Source organism: Papaver somniferum, chromosome 8 (genome assembly GCF_003573695.1).
Source record: "Papaver somniferum cultivar HN1 chromosome 8, ASM357369v1, whole genome shotgun sequence".
NCBI lineage: Eukaryota > Viridiplantae > Streptophyta > Magnoliopsida > Ranunculales > Papaveraceae > Papaver > Papaver somniferum.
The window spans coordinates 64,534,181-64,557,106 of record NC_039365.1 but is presented as its reverse complement, the minus strand read 5'-3'; positions in this window follow the sequence as shown (position 1 = coordinate 64,557,106).

Below are 22,926 nucleotides of genomic sequence, written 5' to 3'. Positions count from 1 at the left end.
TGCCTAGCACCTGGAAAGAGGACTTGGCATTCGACGAGGCGGATGATTGGAGGAAGGTATACGTTAAAGATTTGGAAAAAATCAATGAATATAGCATCATGCCCACCAAGGGTCTGAAATAATTTTTGGTAATACAAGGGGCACTATACTACCGGCCAGCGGGGGGTCACTTGCCAGTACGAAAACAAGAAGGAAGCGGAGAAAATATTACGAGAAATACAAGAAGAAATATGCGGGAAGACTGGTACTGTACTCCTGTACAGGAAGCTCCAACGACTCGGGATATATTGGCCAAGCATGTCAGTGCAAGCAGAAGCCATTCAAGATAATTGTGCCGATCTTCAAGCTCCGCTGCAACCTGCAGAAATATGCATAGTAGAAGAAGTCGATTGGAGGTAGTCGTACGTCGATTATCTTCAGCATAATAAATTACCAAAAGACAGACAAGTAGTGCTAAAGATACAAAATAAAGCGGTCTGCTTCTTTATAAACGAAAATATGCTCTACTGAAGGATACGGTAACGCAATCCTACGATGCATGTTTTCCCAGGAAGCAACGGAAGTCAGGACTAGATCCCATAATGCTGAACACCAAGGAATGCGAAAGTTATTCCTACTAATTTATGAAGGGGGATTCTATTGGACGACTATGGAAAGCGACACTGTTGAACATATTCAAAAAAATTTAAGCTTCCAGATGCACGGAACGCTAATCGGGGCGCCACATACACAGTTACGCAACTCATAGTAGCGCCATGGCCATTTCACAATTGGGGACTAGATCTGATAGGGCCCATAAACCCATATTCCTCAAAGTACCACAAATACATAATTACTACGATAGAATACTCATCCAAATGGGTGGAAGAAATACCATTGAAAGACTATGCGAGGGAAACTATAGCCGTATTCATCAAGGAATACATCATCTGGAGGTTTGGCGTACCAATGATAATCCGAGCAGATAATGCCAAGTCATTCGTGAATAAGGATGTAATAGAATTACTACAAAAAATACAACACGAGACTGCATACGTCAACTCTCTACTATCCCCAAGGAAATGGGCAGGCGGAGGCCACCAATAAGACCCTTCTTCGGATTTTGAGTAGAACAGTGCACGATCATCACAGAGGATGGCATGAGCAACTACCTCTAGCGCTATGGGCATACAGGATCTCGAAGCGTAGCCCAACAGGAGCATCACCATATTCTCTAGTCTATGGAGAAGATTCCATCCTACAGAAATAGTAATCTCATCGGCGAGAGTGGTAAGGGCGAACCACACTACACCAGATGAAGTAAGTTATTTTGCTCATTTGGGTACAATAGAAGAAAGAAAGGCTCGCGCGGAACGATTTGCAGATGCCTATAGAAAGCGTACGGCTAACTACTTCAACCAGAGCATTAAACAAAGAATTTTTAAGATTGATGAGTTAATTCTGAAGATCGCCCCACATGTGCAAAGAAACGCCGGTGCAGGGAAATTTGCAGCAAACTGGGAGGACCGTTAAGAGTAAGAAAAGCCGCCGAGAGCAGATACTACAAGCTAAAGCGGAGGATGGTTCCAAGATCAAGTCTCCCATCAACGGAAAATGGATGAAAAACTTTAATGCATAAGTTCAATTGATGTACAAGCAGTAATTTCGCATAATTAAGAAGATTTACAAATAACGAGCAAAGGGTATACAAATTTACAAAAGGCTACAGTTGCTCCGTACATCCGGTCGACTGACATAGAAATTTACAAAAGGCTACGAGTTTCTCTGCGCATCCGGTCGACTGACATACAAATTTACAAACGGATACGAGTTGCTTTGCGCATCCGGTCAGCTGACATACAAATTTACAAAAGGCTACGGGTTGCTCTACACATCCGGTCGGCTGACATACAAATTTACAAAAGGATACGGGTTGCTCCGCGCATTCAGTCGACTGATATACAAATCTATAAAAGGCTACCGGTTGCTCCGCGCATCCGGTCGGATGACATACAAATTTACAAAATCCATGCACCCGGTCGGCTAACGTGCAAGCCTACAGAAGGCTACGATTTGCCATATGCATTTGGTCGGCTACCAAACAGAAACGCGCCCTGTTAATTGCTGCAGGCCCACCTCACAAAAAAGAGAGGGGGAGCGCGTTTTATTCACTTTGAAAACAGTACAAAGGCCTCACGCAGCACCTTGAAAGAATAGGGAAAGGCGCGTTTCGCCCACCTTGAAAGAAGAGTGAAGTGCGTTTTACCTACCTGACAAAAACAAAAAAGCAAAGAACGTTTGGCCTACCTTAAGAAAACAAAAAAATGAGGGGGGAGTGCGTCGGACCTACCTTCATTATTTATCCTCATCTTAAACAGTACAAATGGCTCGCCCAACACCTTGAAAGAGGAGGGGTTTCGCCCACCTAGAAAGAAGAGGGAAGCGCGTTTTTCCTACCTAAAAAAATGAAGAGGGAGAAGCGCACATTGCCTACCTAAATAAAAAAAAGAGGGGGAAAGTGTGTCGGACCTACCTTCATTATTTACTCACCTTAGACAGTACAAAGGTCTCACTCAACACCACATAAAATTTCTCATTTCATCCGAAATTTTCCCACCCTTAACATCTCCAATCACGTGGAATAATTAGACATAGGCAGGCATTGTATAAAAAAGATTAAAAATAAAATAAAATAAAAATAAAAAAGAGAGAAAAAAGACAACAAATGAAACAAATATACATTTCAAAGAGAGGAACACCGGAAAAAAAAACACCACAACAAAGGATATACATTCAAAAAAAAAAAACAAGGTAAACGAACATGAAAAAAAAAACAAACACAAATAACAAAAAAAATAAAAAAATAATAGAGATAGGAGGAGGGAATCCCCAAACGCCATTCGTCTCTTCAAGATCGTTCTGCTATAAGAGCGCGGCAATTAGTAATATCCTCGTCCAGTGCCCGCATCATCAGGAGCGCTTCCTCACACTGCAGACTCGCTGAAACCAAAACTTGACGAGCCACACCAATCAATTTGTGAACATCTTCCATGATCTTTTCGGAAGCTCGTGCAGGAAAGGGTCTCCTCGTGTTTGTCATGAAGCTTGCGCACCTTGTCATGATGATCATCCTATGAGTCTGCACAATACCCACCTCATCCTTCAACACCAGTAGACGTGCAGTTCGTTCCGCATATCAACTGAACACACAAGCGCGGATACTGCCGCCATGGTTAAAGTATATCCATGAAGTCGTGGGGTCGCCTGTCCATACAAATATAGGCGACATTCTTCTACGGCGTTGTCTATGTTAGCGACCATTGCAATAGATTATCTGAATAGTCTATCAGCAGCGAAACGCGCAGTAACGGCGTCGTCCAATACGCGTTGGAATTCAAACGTCACACGTCCAGACGCATGTGCCCTCTAAGCAATCAAGTATGTCTCGTACTGCTCATCAAACTTGGCGTGTGTGGTATTCCTATTTATTTCCCTCAGTTCCCGAAGCATCTCCACCTCAGCTTTCACGAGCAACAGTCGCGCCAACTCATCCTGTTTTTCCAGGGGGTGACCTGCGTGGGTACAGAAGCCAAAATCAAAACATAACCATGGAGAAGACGTGTCATTTTGTCAGAATACTTGCGAAGGAAGAAGCAATAGGGAATAAGGAGTACGGATTCAGGGCAGAAGTAACTATGAGGACCACAAACCATGTATTTATAGATAAGTTCGTGCCATAAATAATACAATAACCGCACATATCCACCAATGCATGTGAGGATATACAACCACCCCAATAAATGCATGGTAAGAATCCCAGAGCAGTACAACCATAGAAGGTGAATGGCCATGAAAAGTGGAGAATCAAGAAATCGAGAGTGAACGGCTCTTGTACCTACTCTTTACTAGCACATCGACAGGCTACCGCCACGGGAGCCATTGGAGCTCCAAAGACGGCTAAGCGGAAGGACAAAGCGATTTGATTATCATCCCGGGGACTTATAACTCAAAGTGAGAAGAAATACACCTCGAGTGAAGTTCAAGATGACTATAGGGTTATTTGACAATCAACTCATAATCAGGGGACTAGTGTTGATACATGAAAATAGTCACCCTCTAATAGGGGTAGGGAGTTCCCAAAAGAGAGGACAATCCCATTAGTAAAATGGGGACTTGGGGACTAAAGTCCAAGTTCAATAGAGTATGTCCATGGAATAATAAGGGTAAGGAGGGGATTAATGAGAAACTAGGGGTTGTATTAGGGAGAGTGACAACAATAGTAAATAAGAGGGTTCCAATGACATGTGACATGATGCCATGAGAAGAAGAGATTTTGGGAAAATTCTATAAATGGAAGGACATAGTACAATGGAAAGCAAGCTCCCTCTCATACTATTCTAGGAAAAGGTGTAGTCATTGTTGTGAGTAGGACATGTAGGACCTATATCATCTTTACCCTGGCCTTCAAAAATGTAAGACGTATATGTTATTACCTTTACTACCATTTGTGTGTAACTTTTCTTTCATAGGGAAATTCATTACTGAAATCAAATATGTGTGACATTAGGTTTCTCTTTGATTACGAGAGTACACACCCAATCAGTGTGTAACTAACTCAAACAAATGGAATCATTTAGAACATATAGTGTAGTACGACCTAAACCAGCTCCCAAAGATGTTTTAAACCTATGTGATTTCTCATAGGCAGAGCAGGTTGTAGAATTATAATTTTCCCAAAAATTGACTTGAGAATTGATCAACGATTTATCAAAAGAGTTGAATCGCCATATTGAGTTTCATCATCCCTCAAAATCCTAATTTTTCCAAAGTTTTCGTTAAATAATGACTTTTTAAGATAATAGGAAAAAATGATTTTCAAAATTGGTGAACTCAATCAATGCATAAAAAGGTTCCTGATCACGCCTAGGTATCTCTTCTAAAGCCTGACAATCTACTTATGCATGCAGCTAAGTATCAACATTACTAGAAATACCCTTAAGGATTTTACTTTATTTCTTCTCTTTCTTTCTTAATTTATTTATTTAAATACTCATTGTTTCCTTTTTTTTCTTTGCGAAAAAAGTTGTGCGATACTGAAATCTCCAGCCATTTATTTAAAACAACTATCTCAAAATTTTGTTCAAATGGAGTAGCATGTGAAAAATATACAGCTCCTTTAATACCACGTGCAGAATATGTGGAAGTTGAAGTGAAGATCTGATTTTATTTTATATAGTGTTTTTAATTTATTCTTTCATATACTTTGTTTTCTTAGTTTGTGTGCTTGTACTTTAGTACGAGTACATGGGAATTTCATTGGAACAGTTGTATGTTGTTTTTCACGTGATAACCATTTTGTTTATGCTTGGGGAGATTCTATCCCAAAAGTTAACATAAGTAGAGAAATTATTTCTACATAGTAGCAAATATAATACATAATCAATACATGTTGATCAATTAGTATTAGTAGTGATTTATTTTGTGAATAAAGGTATTTTGAAAGATATATGAATTCAAATCCTTCATCGATATATTGAGTTAAATAAAATTTCCAATTTTTCTCCAATGCAATTATCCCAATGTTTATGGTTGTATTTATCTGCGTGCCAGATTAACTACGGTAATAGAAAGAGTTGGTCAAAACATCTTTAACAAACACTACTATCAGAGTCGTATGAAAGTTTCTGGAGGCTCTAGGAAAAGTTACTAAAGGTAGCTTCATATAAGGAAGTTATATTAACTAATCAATTATTAAAAATACAAGAATGACTATAATTAATAAAAAACTACTAGTCGATAAATTCTAGAAAGAGATTTTTCGTTTATGTTATGGAAGACAATAAAGTTTAATAAGCAAAGCAAGATTAATAATTGTTGATGGTGGATTTTCTACAAAGGTCAAAACCGTAAAATCATGATACTGCATGTTTCTGACACGGCTTCAGGAATCCATGTGACGATTCGTGTTTTACGAAGTATGATGCATATGTCGCTCGAAAGGCCTCTCCGGAGCGTTCGACACCGGGCATTTCATCATAGCCTCTATGTAGAATAACGTAGTTGGGCGGTTATCCGTAATATTGAGAGCTTAACGCCTTCAGGATGTCGGTGACACTCACTGTTCCCTGACTACATAGAGGAATTCGCCTCTACATAGAAGAACAATTGGGCAGTTCTCCGTAAGATTGAGAGAAATAACGCCTTCAGGAGGCCGGCGACACTCACTGTTCCCTGACTATGTAGAGTGTCCGTGTGTAGACTCAGGATGTCCTCCATACATGAAATGTTGAGAGGGAAAAACGTCTTCAGGACATTGGCAACACTCGCTGATTCACTGACTATACACAAGAGATTAAATTCTACGTCATATTCACCACTGAATTCCTAGAAGATAATCTATCTTATCTTATTGCTCTTATTCCATGGTCAAACTCATGACTGGTTCTATGGAATGGTAATAGATAAATGTATTACTCCGATTTCATGATCGAATCCACGGTTGATCTCATGAAATGGTAATAGATATTACTCTGATTTCATGGTCGAATCCACGGCTGATCTCATGAAATGGTAATATCACCACCTATCTCATTACTCTGATTTCATGGTCAAGTCTACGAATCCATGAGATGGTAATAAAATTATCATTTTATTATTCCGAATCCATGGTCAAATCCACAGCTGATTCTATGGACTGATAATAAATGATTACTCACTTTTATTGCTCAATTTCATGAATCATTCTCCACTGAATTTCATAAATTAATAATAAATACTCAACAATCGGGCATCTGGATTATTCCTGAGTGAGTCCCATAAAATGGTGCAAGTGTACTCAACCATGATGCACGAACGAGCACCCAAATGCGCGAACGAGCATCCAAAATATGGACGAATGAGGAATCCTACACTAAATAGGAGAGAGAAAATAATAACATTAAAATAATGAAGAGGCGCCCATGGGTCGGGCCCACCGGCCGGCCGGCCATGCCCTAGCCGTGGCCGGTCCCATACCTCTCCCATTATTTTTTCCTTATTTTTTTTATGTTCATGAACTCATGAAAACTCCTCTATTATAACAACTTTCCTTGTTTGAGAAAAATTCATGGTTTCTCCATATTTTCATGGTTTCATGAAAAATTATAATACAAAACAGGGAAAGGTGTTGCGGGATCGGGCAACTTAGCCGGCCAGCCATACCCTGGTCGTGGTCGGTCCCACACCTTGCAATACCTAATCTTTCATAAATTCTTATTTCTCTCATCTTGTGAAACTTCCCTGTTTCAGCAAAAATCATGGTTTCTCCATATTTTCTCAAACATTGCTCAAACCATAAAAAAACCAAAAGTCAACATGGTCACATGACCGATTAGGCTACTTACGAAGAATATATTAAAATATTATTATTTTAATATTCACGAAATATTGATCAAACGGGCATTCTTGCTCATTCGAGAAAAATCGAGAATTTCCAGTCAAAAATCGAACTCTTCTGAAAATCCAAGATATTGCTTAAACGCACATCAAAAATGCCGAAACTATCAGGACTGAGACACGGGCATTATGGTGACACGAGCATGCTCCCTTGACCGACCAAGGGCGGCTCTAAGTCTTGCAACAAGCCGGTCCCACACATTTTTACAATTTTGACCTAATTTGCGCAATTGCTCATATTGGGTCCAAATTCTTTCCAACCAACTTGAGTTTGCTCGAACGCCCACCAGCTGTCCCACGACCACCAAGGGTCGGTATCGTGCCATCTTGGTCGGTCCCTGACTTTTCCATAATTAGGTTTTATCACCTAATGCTCAATCGAGCACTATTTCAATAAATGATGAAACCCGCATTTAATCAAAGTTCCTTCACCAACCGGTCAATTCAGGACCCTAATCCACACTCACTCGAGCAATTGGGCATCACATGGACGTTCATAATCCCATGTGGTTGGTCCCTTCTTCGCTCATGACCTATTTTCAGTAATTCGTCAATTAATGAGCAATTGATCAAAAATTAGGGTTTCGAACAAACGCTCAACAAATCATCATTCCGAGCAAGTTCAAACACTAAATAAATTTATGTTGATCCAGCAAACAACAAGCGGATTAATTATATAATATTCGGTAATTTACCAATATTTTAATTAATATTTTATTGGGTCACGTCACCAATAAATAAATAATTCGCCGAATTGAGAAATCTTTGCTCAGTTGCTCAAATATTGATCCACTATCAATATTCAGTAATTTATCAGTAATTCGTCGAATTGAGCAATACTTGCTCGAATATTGATCCAACTATCAATATTCAGTAATTCGTCGAATTGAGCAATACTTGCTCAATTTCCCAATTATCAATATTCAGTAATTCGTGGAATTGAGCAATACTTGCTCAATTGCTCGAATATTGATCCAACTATCAATATTGATCCAACTATCAATATTCAGTAATTCGTCGAGCAGTACTTGCTCAGTTTCTCAAATTTATAATATTCGAGCAATGTCTAACATGTTCCATTAAGCATTCGATCACTCATGCTCGATTCAACGAAAACTTAGATTCACTATCTAAACAGTCAACAACTGACTAATAAAATACACGTCTGTCATGCAGACTCCAAAATTCGTGAGACTCCAATCACGTCACATGGGGGATATCAATTATAGTTTTGGTCTGGCGGCCTACGGCACGTGGATTCATCCACGATGAGAATGTGAGTAAGTCGTGCAACGGTTGAAGGAGTTGGCAAAGTAGTGGGTGGACGGTTAACCAAGTCTCTTCACGACCTGGAACTGGTTTCACCACGATCTTCCACTTTCCCACTCTTTCACTCAAGAAACCGTCACACTTACAGGGATCATGGTGTTCATCATTCTTGCAATATAAATAAGTCTAAATCGAGGACAAAAGATCGGGATCATCATTTGTCAACAACTCGATTAGAATTATTCACAGAACTCAACTTCAGCATTTCATCAATTTGCAGAAACCTTCAACACATCCACAATCCTTGATCATCATTGATCCCATACAATTCTCAGCTTCGCTCCTACAGATCAACTCATCTCCTGATTTGTGACTGAATTGATTCTGGAACGACCATTGACTTGGTTTAGGCCGTAGTTCTACAGATTAATCTCTCGAATCTAAGCACTCCCTTTGCAGTGCATCTGTGTGAGGTTCAGCAGTTTGCTCGATCGAGGAGTCTCGTCCGCACGCTCGGCTCTTCACTTTCCTAAAAACCAGCAAACTGTTTTTCCCCATCCACAGATTGGCGATCACAGTGGGAGATTAATCTCTCGGTTGCAATCTCTCATTTCACAAAATGGTTGATCTTAGGTCAGGTTCAGTTACCAATCCTAACCCAAAAAATGTTAGCACTAGCAACAACGGTGGTACTCCAGAAACCATTCCTGCTTCCAACAATGGCGGTAATACTACTCCTCCACAAACCAATATCGGAAGTAATCCTCTCTTTGTCCGGCCTCCCGAAGAAATCAGAGAAAATCCACCCACTATCGCCGATCTCATGAAAGTCTCAGGAAGTTCTCGCCAAAAATCAAACTGATATGGCTACTACTCAGAAGGAGCTGTGTAACTACCTCAAAACTCTTACTGACAAGATGTCAGATAAAACTCAGGAGAAGGGAAAAGACAAAGAAATATCTCCAACGGATCTCGAATTTATTCCGGTCCCTGACGGTGATGAAGCCCGCAAAGCTGCAGAACTTGAACCTACCGGTTTCATCACCCGTGAAGACCTGGAACGTTTTATGGAGAATCGGGGAAAGGACCATAACCGTCCTTGCACCGTCATCAACCTCCATATCCCGCTGATACGCAAAGAATCCCTCTCCCAAAGGGCTACACCTCTCCAACGTTCACACTCTACAATGGAACGGGGAACGCTCGAGAACATGTTTCTCGATTCTTGGAAGCATTAGGAGAGCATGAACATAACCATGTTGTCCGTTTGAAGCAGTTTTCAAAATCCCTGACGGGTCGAGCATATACTTGGTATAACAACATTGCACCACGAAGCATAGCCAATTGGAGAGAGATGATTAATACTTTCTACAGGAAATACTTTTTTGTTTCTGAGAAGATTACTCTTTCTGACTTAGGAAGGATGGCTCGGAAAACTACTGAAAATCCGAATGATTATGTGAAGAGGTTCATGATTAAAGCTTTGGATTGTCATGATCCTAATGTTATTGAGCAACAACTGGTGGACTTGTGTATCAACGGAATGATTCCAGTCTATAGAGCCTTGTTGGGAAATCTCCGATTTCAAACCTTTTCAGAACTTCATGAAGCGGCCAAGAGATCAACAACCACTTCTCCAGCTTTGTTAGAAAGAAAAAAAAAATCAAAGTTGAGGAACCGAACGCTCGAAGCAGCACCAACAAGCGTTTAATCAACAAGCAGTACAACATTGAAGCTTCCATGAATGTTGTTAAAGGGAGAAAGAGAAAAGCTGAGGCACAACAACACAAGAATGCTCCTCCGACGTCTCACCCTACAAAAGCACCAAGGAAGGACAACCATGCTAGAAACGTGCAACCACAAGTTCAGCATCAACAGAACGATCAGGAAGCGCCTGACTTCCCTTTACCCATTGAAGAAGTGATCGAACTATTAGAAGTCTGGATTCAAGATGGTGTAATCAAATTACCTCCTGTCAAAAAGGAACCAACTGAAGAAAAAATGGAAAATGCACGCTACTGCCATTTTCATAAGTATGTCAGTCATCCAACAAGTGATTACAGAAATTTGAAGCGCATATTCAAGGAAAATGTCGACTCAGGGGAACTGGGGACTGAAGGAGTGCACAAATCCTCTCTCAATCAAAACATTTGCACTCTCCGAGCAACCGGTCAAGGAAGTAGTTCAATCCTTAATTGAGCATGTCTGCGAGTTGTTATACTTGTCAAAGCCCCAAAGAGACGACATGTTTGCTGCACTGAACCACATTGTGTCAGGGAAACGACTAACAATTCAGGATACACTCCCTGACCTCTAGAAACAGACAAAGAGATGTATGACTGGGGACTTCTCACTACAGTCAATCTCAAAGGAAATGAAATCAAGCGAGCATTGGTCGACGTTGGCACTGCCGTTAATATCATTCCGTTGAAAACTCTCAGAGCTGCAGGCATCACTCGACAAGAAGAAACTCACGCTCCTGCCTCAGTCAGAGATCATGAAGGAATCCCCAAGGATGCTTACGGTTACATCATTCTCAAGATGAAAACTGACTCAACTTGGACTGAAACCAAGTTTACATAATTAGAGAAGATCCAGGATACGAAATGATCCTTGTACGGACATGGATTCATGCTGAGAAGGTAACTTCAACATCTTCAATCACTCATTTCTCTGTTGAAGAAAGCTCTGACTCTGGGGAAAGCTCCGACTCAGAAGACAATCCACCATTCGAGCATTTGGAGAAAGTTCAATCCCTAATAGGACTTACACAAAAACCCGAGGAAAGCGCACATGAATTTGTCAGAAGATTCCGCACTCAGGAAAGTCTTATTCCCCCTCATGCGTCTATATTATCAACTTTCAAATATGATGCCTTTGTATGGGGACTCAATCTTACTCATGACCAAGCTATCATCAAATGTTATGAGTGGATAGCCTCACCTCAACAGTATTACACTAAATGGTTAGAGTCTCTCCAAACTGAGCATCCCATTATCTCTGAAGGCATGGATTAGTTCAACAAGAGATACCCATCATACTCTCCCTTGCGTGAGTGTCCACATGTGTCGCAGAATTGGAAAGCTCCGCCAATATGGAATCCTACTGTACGAGGAATTCTGAACCAACAGAAGATATTCAGAGCATGAGCAACCAAACCCACCAAATTTCATGAAGGAGATTTAGTTCTCAAAGCAGTTAAACTCAAAGAGCGTTCAAGGAGGAAGCCTAACTGGGAAAGGCCTTTCATGATCACCAAATCCTTGGTCGGTGGGTACTACAAGTTGATCGACGTGGATGATAAAACCATTGTACCAGTGATTCGTGAGAAATGGCTCAAAGCTTTTGAAGCCTAAGCATGGACATTTGAGGTATTGGAGTTCAAGACATGAACGTACAAAACATCTGGATTTGGCATTTAGGATTTTCTTTCATTGTATTTTCAATCCCTCTAAAATGTTTGCAATACTTGCATCCAGTATCTGAATTCAGTAATTTATCAAAGTCTTTTATTATGAAGAATCTCTATCAAACCCAAAAGAAAATTCTCAATCACTCACTTATCCAAAACCAATCAAAAAATCAAAACCAAAGTAAAATCTCACATCTCTCAGAAGTTCAAGGTTCAAGAGACTATGGAAAAGAAAACTAAAGGAAACCATCAAAGTAAGATTTTCGCTTCTCAGCATTCTCCAAAACTTGCAAAGCTGCTTTCTCCAACTCCAGCTTTTCAGTCAGCTCGGCAATCCTGGCCATTTTCTCCACCACGACATCACTGGTAAAGAGTATGTTATTCACTACTGCATCCTTGATGGTGTCGATCTTCTGACGAAGTTACTTCAAGTTAAAACAAAGTTCTTCGGATTTCTCCAAGTTGTACTCCCAATCAAAGAGTACATCCCGAGTAACAGTATTTTTAGCGCTGGTACGAGTATCATCTATGACAAACAATATGTTCCCTAATTGCATTGTCAAGAAGTGGATACGTTCAGGATCTCTTGTAACGACAATATGTCCATACCTCTTCCACAACTTCTCATACATATTGTCATACCCGGTGGGAACGCTGAATCCGCCAATAAATACGTGATATATGAGCAAAGTACCAAATGGAGGCTCATAGAGAATCCCTGAGTTACGGTATTCATGCACTATCATGTGGTTCTCAATGACCGGAGCTATAGGTGCAGATTCTTCTGGAGCAGTTTCTTTCATCCTCGACTCGGCTTCCTCCATTCCTGAAGCCAACACAATTGGGGTTTCAGTCACTTCCGCGGTATCAACAAAAATCATTTCAAGATCTTGAAGTGCAGGGATGCGTGTCTTGTTATCAACAGTTCCAGGGTTGCTCAAGTCGGCATTATCGACTCCATTATTCCCAACTTCCGCATTTGGCACCTAATGAGAAGATTACATGGGATTAGAGTGGTTTAAGCATGGAAAACCAACACAATCATAAAATCCAGCATGTAAGTGACCTAACACTATCCAAGTTCTCTATTATGCATCCAATACATGAGAAAATAGTGTAGAAGTCATGAAATACGTTTTTCAAACAAGCTCATCTGAGGAGATTTTACACTGCCATGTATGAAATGATGAACAGGGAACAGTTGGTAAGGAATTTAAGGCTGAGCCATATACCATTATCTTGGTATGGATGTTCTCTACAACATATCAAAATTTCATAACAATCGTATGAACGAGCAAGGAGATATGGTTAAAATATTGGGCAACATACAATCTGAAAAATTCTGAAAGTCTGCTGGAAGTTTACTGTTTCGCCTTTTTCAGGCCCTAAACATGCCTAAAACTCAAAAGGATTCTTTGATAAAGCTTGGAAATTTTCTGGGCTTGAATATACATATGCATACCGCGAAAATCCAACTTCGGACGAAGATTCTACAGTGTTTTTACTAAAAGGCTGAAGTTTGAAATTTTCTGGTGACGTATTTCAGCAAAATTACTCGTATACTCACATGGATTCTCATTCATTCATTCACAAATCAGCAATATTATACTTCTATAAAGAGAAATAAGAGTGGATGCTTACTTGAGGAGTTTCTAAAGTGCTCGGAGGATTAGTTTGGTCGACATCAACGTCAGAAGCATCATTAATTTCTTCCGATCCCGAGACCTGGGAACTCTCTTGCTCACTACCACTTGATGGCGGATGGACGGTATGACCGTGTTGATTCTCTGAAACAATGTCCTCCTAGATACATCCATGATTATTATTACTCTTACTCAAGAAATATCATGATCGATTATGTGAAGAAATACTTACATCGATTTCTTCATCACTGGATTCGTGAGCCGCTTGCCCAGCAGCAGTAAATCGAAGATCGTCAATACTTGACGGAGCAAAATTTTGTAACGAAGTAACAAACATTTGTTTCATGATCTTGGTTTCACGGATAAGAAGAAATCACGGGGAAGGAAGTTTCGACATCTTACTAATGAAACAACTGGGGACTTTACAGTGTTGAACAACATTCTCTAAGGTGATGGTGAACTCTCCACATCTACATACGAGAGTGCGAGTTGGAATGTACCAGCGAGCCATCAAAGACACTATACCTCGCGCATCATGATAAATAAACAGGTCTCCATATGCCTGAATAGGTCTTGTCACCTGTGCACTGTCCAGCATACCTCGAACGTGGGGAAAAGTCAGTATATGTCTTGCCCATCCAGAGAACTTTTCTAAGGGTCGACGAGAAAGCATAAATTCTATGATCGAGGCATAAAATTGTCTCTGCTGAAGACAGAAACGAATAATTGCTAAAGGAGTCACCAATTTCTTCTGAGTAACACCCCTGGGATTTATCAGAAGACGAAATGCTGGGGACTAGAGACGTTTTTCACGACGAATATGCTGAATCACGAAGAAAGAATCCTCAGTATTTGGAATGTTTTTGGTTCCAGGTGCTTCCTCCTCCCGTTCTTCATCAACGGAGACCTCATCCATACTTGCGTCGTCTCTGAAGGCATCATTATTCGGAGAATCAGGCATTCTTGCAAAATTGTTACGACATCCACATTCAGATTTTGTTAAAACAACAAAATCAAAGCATAATTAAGATACTCTCAATCACAAAAATGTTAATCCTCAAATCTTACCTATTTTATGATTTCACTAGACTTTAGTGATGACACGAAACTTCGAAAACTTGCTCACTCCTTCGAACCTGCTGATAGACACATTTTTGTGTCTGAATTATCCTCAGTGTCTCTATTACTAGTGCTTGATTTTGTACTTATTATGGTGTTTTTATGTTTGTGTAGGTGTTTTTGGAGAAATACACTTGTGTGGAAAAAGTTGCTCAAAAAGTTCTATTTGGACCCTCGGAGGATATTTGCTATACAGACCCCCAGATTTGGCTAAGGGGCACCCAAGGTTATGTGATGTGATTTTGAATTGAGTTGTAGTAAAAAGTTCGTTGAGACTTGTGAAAGCAATAGATTTTAGACTTAATTTTAAAGCAAAGAAAATAAAGCAAATAAATGTTGATATGTTGTGAAAATTATGGAGAAGTTGGAGCTAGGATTTCACCATTCATCAATACTTATGTGGTTCTAAATTAATTTACATCATGCAATTTAAACAATTGATTCGATTCTAAAATATTGCCAAAATCAGATTCCCAAAATATCAAATGTTAGTCGCAAGTATAACGCATCAAGAGTCTAAAACTAAGCATGCATCATCAAGAGAAAACACATTCGATTAATAAGAATCATTTAATTTATTTTTTTATCAATGCAAATAATCATATAAAAATATTGCATAAATTTATAAAATAAATATTACCACATAATTCTTGAGAGAATGGCTTCCTCCGTCGCCCCAAGGATTGGGTTTAGCTCATCATTAGGAAAACACGCTCAAAAATCATTTTTTATTGCTTAAAGGTGGTGTACAAATGATGAAATGGGAGAAACAATGACAAACCGGGTTTGTAACAGTTATATGTGTTACAAACAGAAAATAATGATAGAACTGTATTGTCGCTGATTCTCGACCCACGCCTGTGTGTCGTTTCCACTGTTGAAAAACGACTGTCTTGGATGGTCTGTTCTTCGCGTTCTTCAAATGAGCAGCAGCAGAAGAAGGTTTCTCCGGTGATCGTATTTTGCCTCTGTGATGTTCCAAAACTCTCCCAAACTCTCCGTAACCCTTCTATGATACTCCAAGAGGCTATTTATACTCAACATGTGAATAAAATCATGTGTAATAACTCACAGTAATCTCCTTTTACTCGACAATGAAGAAAATATTCTCGGGAATATTTTCTTTCCATTCTTGTCTTCTTCATGCGTCTGTTGTAGTCAACCTCCATCCAAACACTCTTCCACACATCCCAGCATGTATCAAACACGCTCAGGCCACAAGAACTCTTCCCAAACATAACCAGAAATCCCGTGATATCCTCGAGTAAATATTCTTCCCATGTTTTGCTTGACACAAGAATTAAACCATGTTTTATCGAATCTGGAGTGATTACCAACCCTGTTTAGTCGAAACAGGGTATATCCAATCCAAAGAACTCATTGAATCCGGCCAAAACTCCAGCAAAATCTTGTCTGAAATACCCGTGAAAAGTTCACACCTCTGTTTCCTTCCAACTCGAGTTCTAGCCAAATTCAATCGACAAAATCACTCCTACTATCCATGTTATGCTCTAACAGATGCTTGCCATCAGTTTCAGCCATTGAGTCTCCTCGGAAGAGCACCAAAACTCGAACCCTAATTCTTCCATTAAAACACCAAGTTTTCTCGCCAATTTCCAAATTCAAAGGTGAAGAAGGTGACCTCCCTCTAACCAAACCGAGGGTGCAAATAGCAGATGTCCAACTGAGGTGCCCCTTATCCAAAGTGAGGGTGCCTTTAGTAATTTTTCTCCAGGTGTCCGAAATGCACTTTTCGAGCAACTTTTTCCACACAAGTGTACTTCTCCAAAAACACCTAAACCAACATAAAAACACTATAATAAGTATAAAATCAAGCACTAACAATACAGACACTGAGGACAATTCAGACACAAAATTGTGTCAATCAAATACCCCCAAACTTATTATTTGCTAGTCCTCGAGCAAAAATAATCTAGAAAATAAAATGACTACACTTAGCACGTGCAGAAAGCCGTTTAACCGCTAGGTGGCCCTAGCGACGGAGTGTTTTCTCCGGAGGATTTACCAGAGGTGTACCCACAAAATATTTACTCCAGACCCTAGCTATCTGCGCAGAACCTTGGAAGGCACTAAAGAATCTCCTTGGTTGGCACACAATCATTGACTATAGGAGGAAGTACCCTGATGCGAAATTCCAATTGTTGTACACGAGTTTGCACTCAGCATACTAAAATTCATATATAAGTGACAGAGCTCTACTCAGATAGTTTCTAGACATCATAACCGGAGTCAACCAATCATATGGAAAGATTAAGAAGATGGATAAAGAGAAAAATAGATGGTTTAAAGTCAACGGTGTTTCCCATATCTGTATGAAGGCCTCTGCCAAGATGAACCTATCCTAATGGACTGAGATATCGGTCTGACTAATATCAACACAACTGGAAAATACAAGGGAACCAGTGGTCGATAAACCTAGCTCTAGGTCAACACAACTAGCATATACAAGGGCACCAGTGGTCGACTTTATTTATTTTATTCCGGTTGGTCTGATGGTCTGGTCTCAAATTTTTTTTTTTTTTTTTTGGTATCTCAATCACCCTAATTCACCCTAGCAAAGGTAACAACTTCAATCGTGTGCCCCACCAAATCACTTAAGAAATAAAAACAGAAGGGATTAGGACTCAACGAGTTATGGCGAAACTACCATGTTTTTTTTTAATTCTAACACCTGAGCTCTGTGCTTTTATGAATACACTCTTTATATGTTTCCATCTAATCAGATTGGTTCCTCAACTCCTACAACCAAGATGTTCCCATCCACTTAGATTGGTTAGTGTCAACTTAATAAGCATAAATTTCTAGGATCTGGAGTTTATTTATTGCAACTAAAATCTAACAAAAAGTTTCTTCCCCACCCTCAAACTTAAATCTAACATTGTCCTAAATGTTTCTAATGAAAGAGCAATGCCAAAAAGCAAAGTAACATGAGGAATCAGTAAAGAGAGAAGTCGGAAAGCTAGTACCTGGGTGAAGAGAGAAATAAAAAACTAATATACAACATACAATCGCCTCGATGGTCAATCAAAGGTAAACAGGGTCCTCCATAGGGACCTCCTCAACATCACCTGTAGAAAAGGGATCTAAAAAGGGTTTCAATCTCTGACCGTTAACCTTCGAAGAACTACTACCATCTGGTGTCTCGATCTCAACAGCCCTATGAGGAAAGACAGTGCGAACAATAAAAGGACCCGTCCACCGAGAATGTAACTTGCCAGGGAAAAGATGCAAGCGGGTATCATACAGAAGAACTTTTTGACCTGTAGAAAATGACTTCCTTAAAATATTTCTATCATGCACAAGTTTCATTTTGTTCTTATTCTCCTTCGCACTATCGTAAGCATCTATACGAATCTCTTCCAACTCATTGAGTTGGAGTTTCCTATGGGCTCCTGCCTTGTCAAGTGAAAAATTTAGCTGCTTAACAGCCCAATAAGCTCTATGTTCTAACTCAACAGGGAAATAACATGCCTTGCCATACACAAGACGATAAGGCGACATTCCAATGGGGGTCTTAAACGCAGTACGGTAAGCCCATAAGGAATCAGTAAGCCTAGACGACCAGTCTTTCCGATTAGGATTAATTGTTTTCTCTAATATACGCTTTATCTCCTTATTGGAAACCTCTACCTGACCACTAGTATGTGGATGATATGGGGTAGCTACCTTATGTGTAATACCATATTTCTTCATCAAAAGCCTAAAAGGTTCAACACAAAAGTGCGTCCCTCCATCACTAATTATAGCTCGCGGTGTACCAAAACGTGTAAGTATATTATCTCTCAAGAACTCAATAACAACCTATGGTCATTGGTGTTACACGCAACCTCCTCAATCCACTTAGATACATAGTCTACAGCGACAAGGATGTAAATTTTACCAAAAGAATTAGGAAACGAACCCATAAAGTCAATACCCACACATCAAAGACCTCAAGAACTAAAATAGGGTTCAAGGGCATCATGTTCCTACGAGAAATGGTTCCTAATTTCTGGCAACGTTCAAAAGTAACACAGCAACTGTGGAAGTCTTTAAACAACAAAGGCCAATAGAATCCACACTGCAATATTTTAGCAGCAGTCTTCTTAGCACTGAAGTGACCCCCACAAGCATGATCATGACAAAAGGAAATAATATTGGACTGGTCATTCTCAGGTATACATCTCCTAATAATCTGGTCTGGACAATACTTAAACAAATAAGGATCATCCCAAAAGAAGTGCTTCACCTCGGCTGAAAACCTAGAACGATCTTGTTTACCCTAATGTTGGGGCATTCGACCAGTAACAAGATAATTCACTATATTCGCATACCAAGGTGCTTGGGTAACAAAGAACAGTTGTTCATCAGCAAAACTATCCCTAACAGGAGGAGAATCATTAAGGGTATCCACAACAATCCTAGACAAGTGGTCTTCTACTACATTTTCTGCACCTTTTTTATCTCTAATGTCTAAGGAAAATTCCTACAACAATAGGATCCATTTAATCAATCTAGGTTTAGTATCTTTCTTGGAAAGAAGATACTTCAAAGAAGCTTGATCAGTAAATATTATGACCTTAGAACCTAAGACGTAGGATCTAAACTTGTCTAAGGAAAACAAAATAGCTAATAGTTCCTTCTCCGTAGTGGTATAGTTCAACTGGCCATCATTCAGAGTTTTGTTAGCATAGTAAATCACATGAAGTAACTTATTTTCTCGCTGACCTAGCACAACACCAATAGCATAATTTGAAGCATCACACATGATCTCAAAGGGTAGGTTCCAGTTGGGTGCCTGGACTATGGGGGCGGTAGTGAGTAAATTATTAAGCTTCTCAAAAGCCTCTAAACAAGCATCATCAAAGACAAACTTAACGTCTTTTGCAATAAAATTGCAAAAAGGTCTAGAAATGAAGCTAAAATCCTTAATGAATCGACGATAAAAACCTGCATGCCCTAAGAATGACCTAATATCTCTTACGGTTTTTCGGACCTGTAAAGTTTTAATGAGGTCAACTTTGGCTCTATCTACCTCTATACCTTTCGAAGATACTATATGCCCTAGAACAATTCCTGAACGAACCATGAAGTGACATTTCTCCCAATTAAGCACTAAATTCTTTTCCTTACACCTAGTCAAAACTAATGACAAATGATGCAAGCACTCATCGAAAGACGAACTAAACACTGAAAAATCATCCATAAAGACCTCTAAGAACCGTTCTACCATGTCAGAAAATATGCTCAACATACAACGCTGAAAGGTCCCAGGGGCATTACCTAGTCCGAAAGGCATGCGTCTATACGCAAAGGTACCAAAGGGACAGGTAAAAGTGGTTTTCTCTTGGTCTTCTGGGGATATGACAATCTGATTATAACCGCAGTATCCATCTAAAAAGCAATAATGGCTACGTCCAGCTAATCTCTCTAGCATTTGGTCGATGAAGGGAAGGGGAAAGTGGTCCTTCCTAGTGACCTTGTTCAATTTCCTATAGTCAATACAGACATGCCAACTCGTGGTCACCCGGTTTGGGATTAACTCATTGTTATCATTCTGGACTACAGTAATACCGGATTTCTTGGGAACAACCTGAACGGTGCTGACCCACTTACTGTCTGAAATGGGGTAGATAATGCCTGCATCTAACAGCTTAAGAACCTCGGTTCGAACTACTTCTTTCATATTAGGGTTCAGTCGACGTTGCATCTACCTAGAAGGATTGGTGTCACTATCTAAATAGATATGATGCATACAATCAATAGGACTTATACCCTTAATGACTGCTATTGTCCACCCTAAAGCTTCCTTGTTATTCTGAAAGACAGTCACTAGCCTACTTTCCTGATCACTATCCAAGTCGGATGCTATAATCGCAGGTAAAGTTTCAGATGGGCCTAAAAACACATACTTCAGGGAATCTGGTAATGGTTTAAGGTCCAACTTAGGAGGCTTTTCTAACGAAGGAACTAGGGTAGACTCAGAAACGGGTAGAGGTTCGAACTTAGGTTTCCTGCCATTACTAGTGTCTAACAAAGGGGTTGAATCTAAGTATTCACCTCATTAATCACATCGTCATCATCAAAATCAATCCCAAAGTGGGCTAGGCATTTCTCTAATGGATTTTCTAACAAAGTGTTTGGTAATGACTCCTCGACTAATGTTCCTATCATGTTCACCTCTTCTATGCTCGAGTCATCTAGTTCAGAGGGTAGCTTACTAATATTAAAAATGTTCAGCTCAATAGTCATGTTACCAAAAGACAAGTTCATAATACCATTTCAACAGTTAATGATCGCATTGGATGTAGCTAAAAACGGGCGACCTAAAATCACTGGTATTATGTTCTCTGGGTCAGGAACAGGTTGGGTATCTAGGATAACAAAATCCACTGGATAAATAAACTTGTCGACCTCAATAAGAACGTCCTCGATCGCACTACGAGGAATTTTAACGGACCTATCAGCTAACTGAAGTGTCATCTGGGTAGGTTTCATCTCACTGAGTCCTAGCTTAAGGTACACATGGTATGGCAGTAAGTTCACACTGTCTCCTAAGTCAACAAAGCTTTCTCGACACGGTATTTAAGTATAGTGCAAGAAATATTAGGGGACCCTGGGTATTTATACTTAGGAGTAGTGGTATTATGAATAATAGAACTCACATGACTAGCTAGGAAGGCTTTCTTCTAGACGCCAAGTTTTCGCTTTCGCGTACACATATCCTTAAGAAACTTGACATAAGCGGGAATATGCTTAATCACATCTAACAAGGGGAGGTTGATAGTAACCTGCTTAAAAGCCTCCAATACATCATTAAAGTTGGACTCCCTCTTAGTTGGAACTAGCAGTTGGGGGAACGGGGATCTGGAAACAAAGCCGGGCTCAGCATGACCCTCATTGGTCTCTTTGGAGACTCTATCAGTCTCCTCATTTTCTGGCTCATCAGGGTGAACTACAACATGTTCACTATCAGGCATGGCACCCTTATTGTCAACTTTCTTTCCACTCCTAAGGGTTGTTATAGAATTAACATGATTGTATGATTTTTCTCCTTCAGGGTTAGGATCAGTTTGATTAGGGAATCTTCCATTTTCTCTTTCACTAAGAAACTTAGCTATTTGGCCGACTTAAAGGTCTAAGTTAGCAAGAGACTGGGAATTATTCTTAAAATTCTGCCTGGTTTCTTCTTGAAAACCATAGTGGTTCTTTGATAACATCTCATGGTTCTTTGCTAACATGGTAAGGGTTTCTTCTAAGGTGGAGATCTTTTTCTCATTCTGAAACTGGGGTTGACCTGAAGAGTTCTTAGCATAACCAAATCCTGGGGGAGTATGAGAATTACTAGACTGTCCTTGATTCTGACCCTTAGACCAAGAAAAATTAGGATGGTTTCTCCAACCCGGGTTGTAAGTCTCTGAGTATGGGTCAAACTTCTGACGGGTCTCAAACCTAGCATTGTTATAGACAACATGGGCTTGCTCTTCACTAACCTGACCTTCCTAAAACGAGTTAATGGGTTCTAATCCACAACTAGACACTTGAGAGGCTCTAAACCTATCATCAGTTTCAGCAAAAGACCTATGTTTAGGATGATTCAACTCCAAAGCTTCTAACCTTCTAGACAAAGCAGCAAACTTAGCATCAGACCCGAAGCTTGTATCTACCACATTGGTGCTACTTCTATTGACCAAGAGTATTTTGGGGGGGTTCAACACAATACTCCCACTGTTGGGATTTTTCAGCGACAGCTCCTAAGAAGGTAAAAGCATCATCAGCACTTTTACTAGTGAACTCACCAGCGCACATAGACTCAACCATGACTTTGGTTGAATAGTCTAAACCATCAAAAATAATCTCTACTAGTTTTATCTTATCAAATCCATGGTGAGGACACTGGGATGGGAGATCATTGAATCTCTTTAAGAACCTATAAAGAGACTCTCCCTCTTGTTGCACACTAGCACTAATTTTCTGCCTAACAGACGCAGTTTTATGCTTAGGGTAGAATTTCATATAGAAAGCAGCAATAAGTTCCTGCCATGTTTCAATGGATTCAGATGGTAGGTT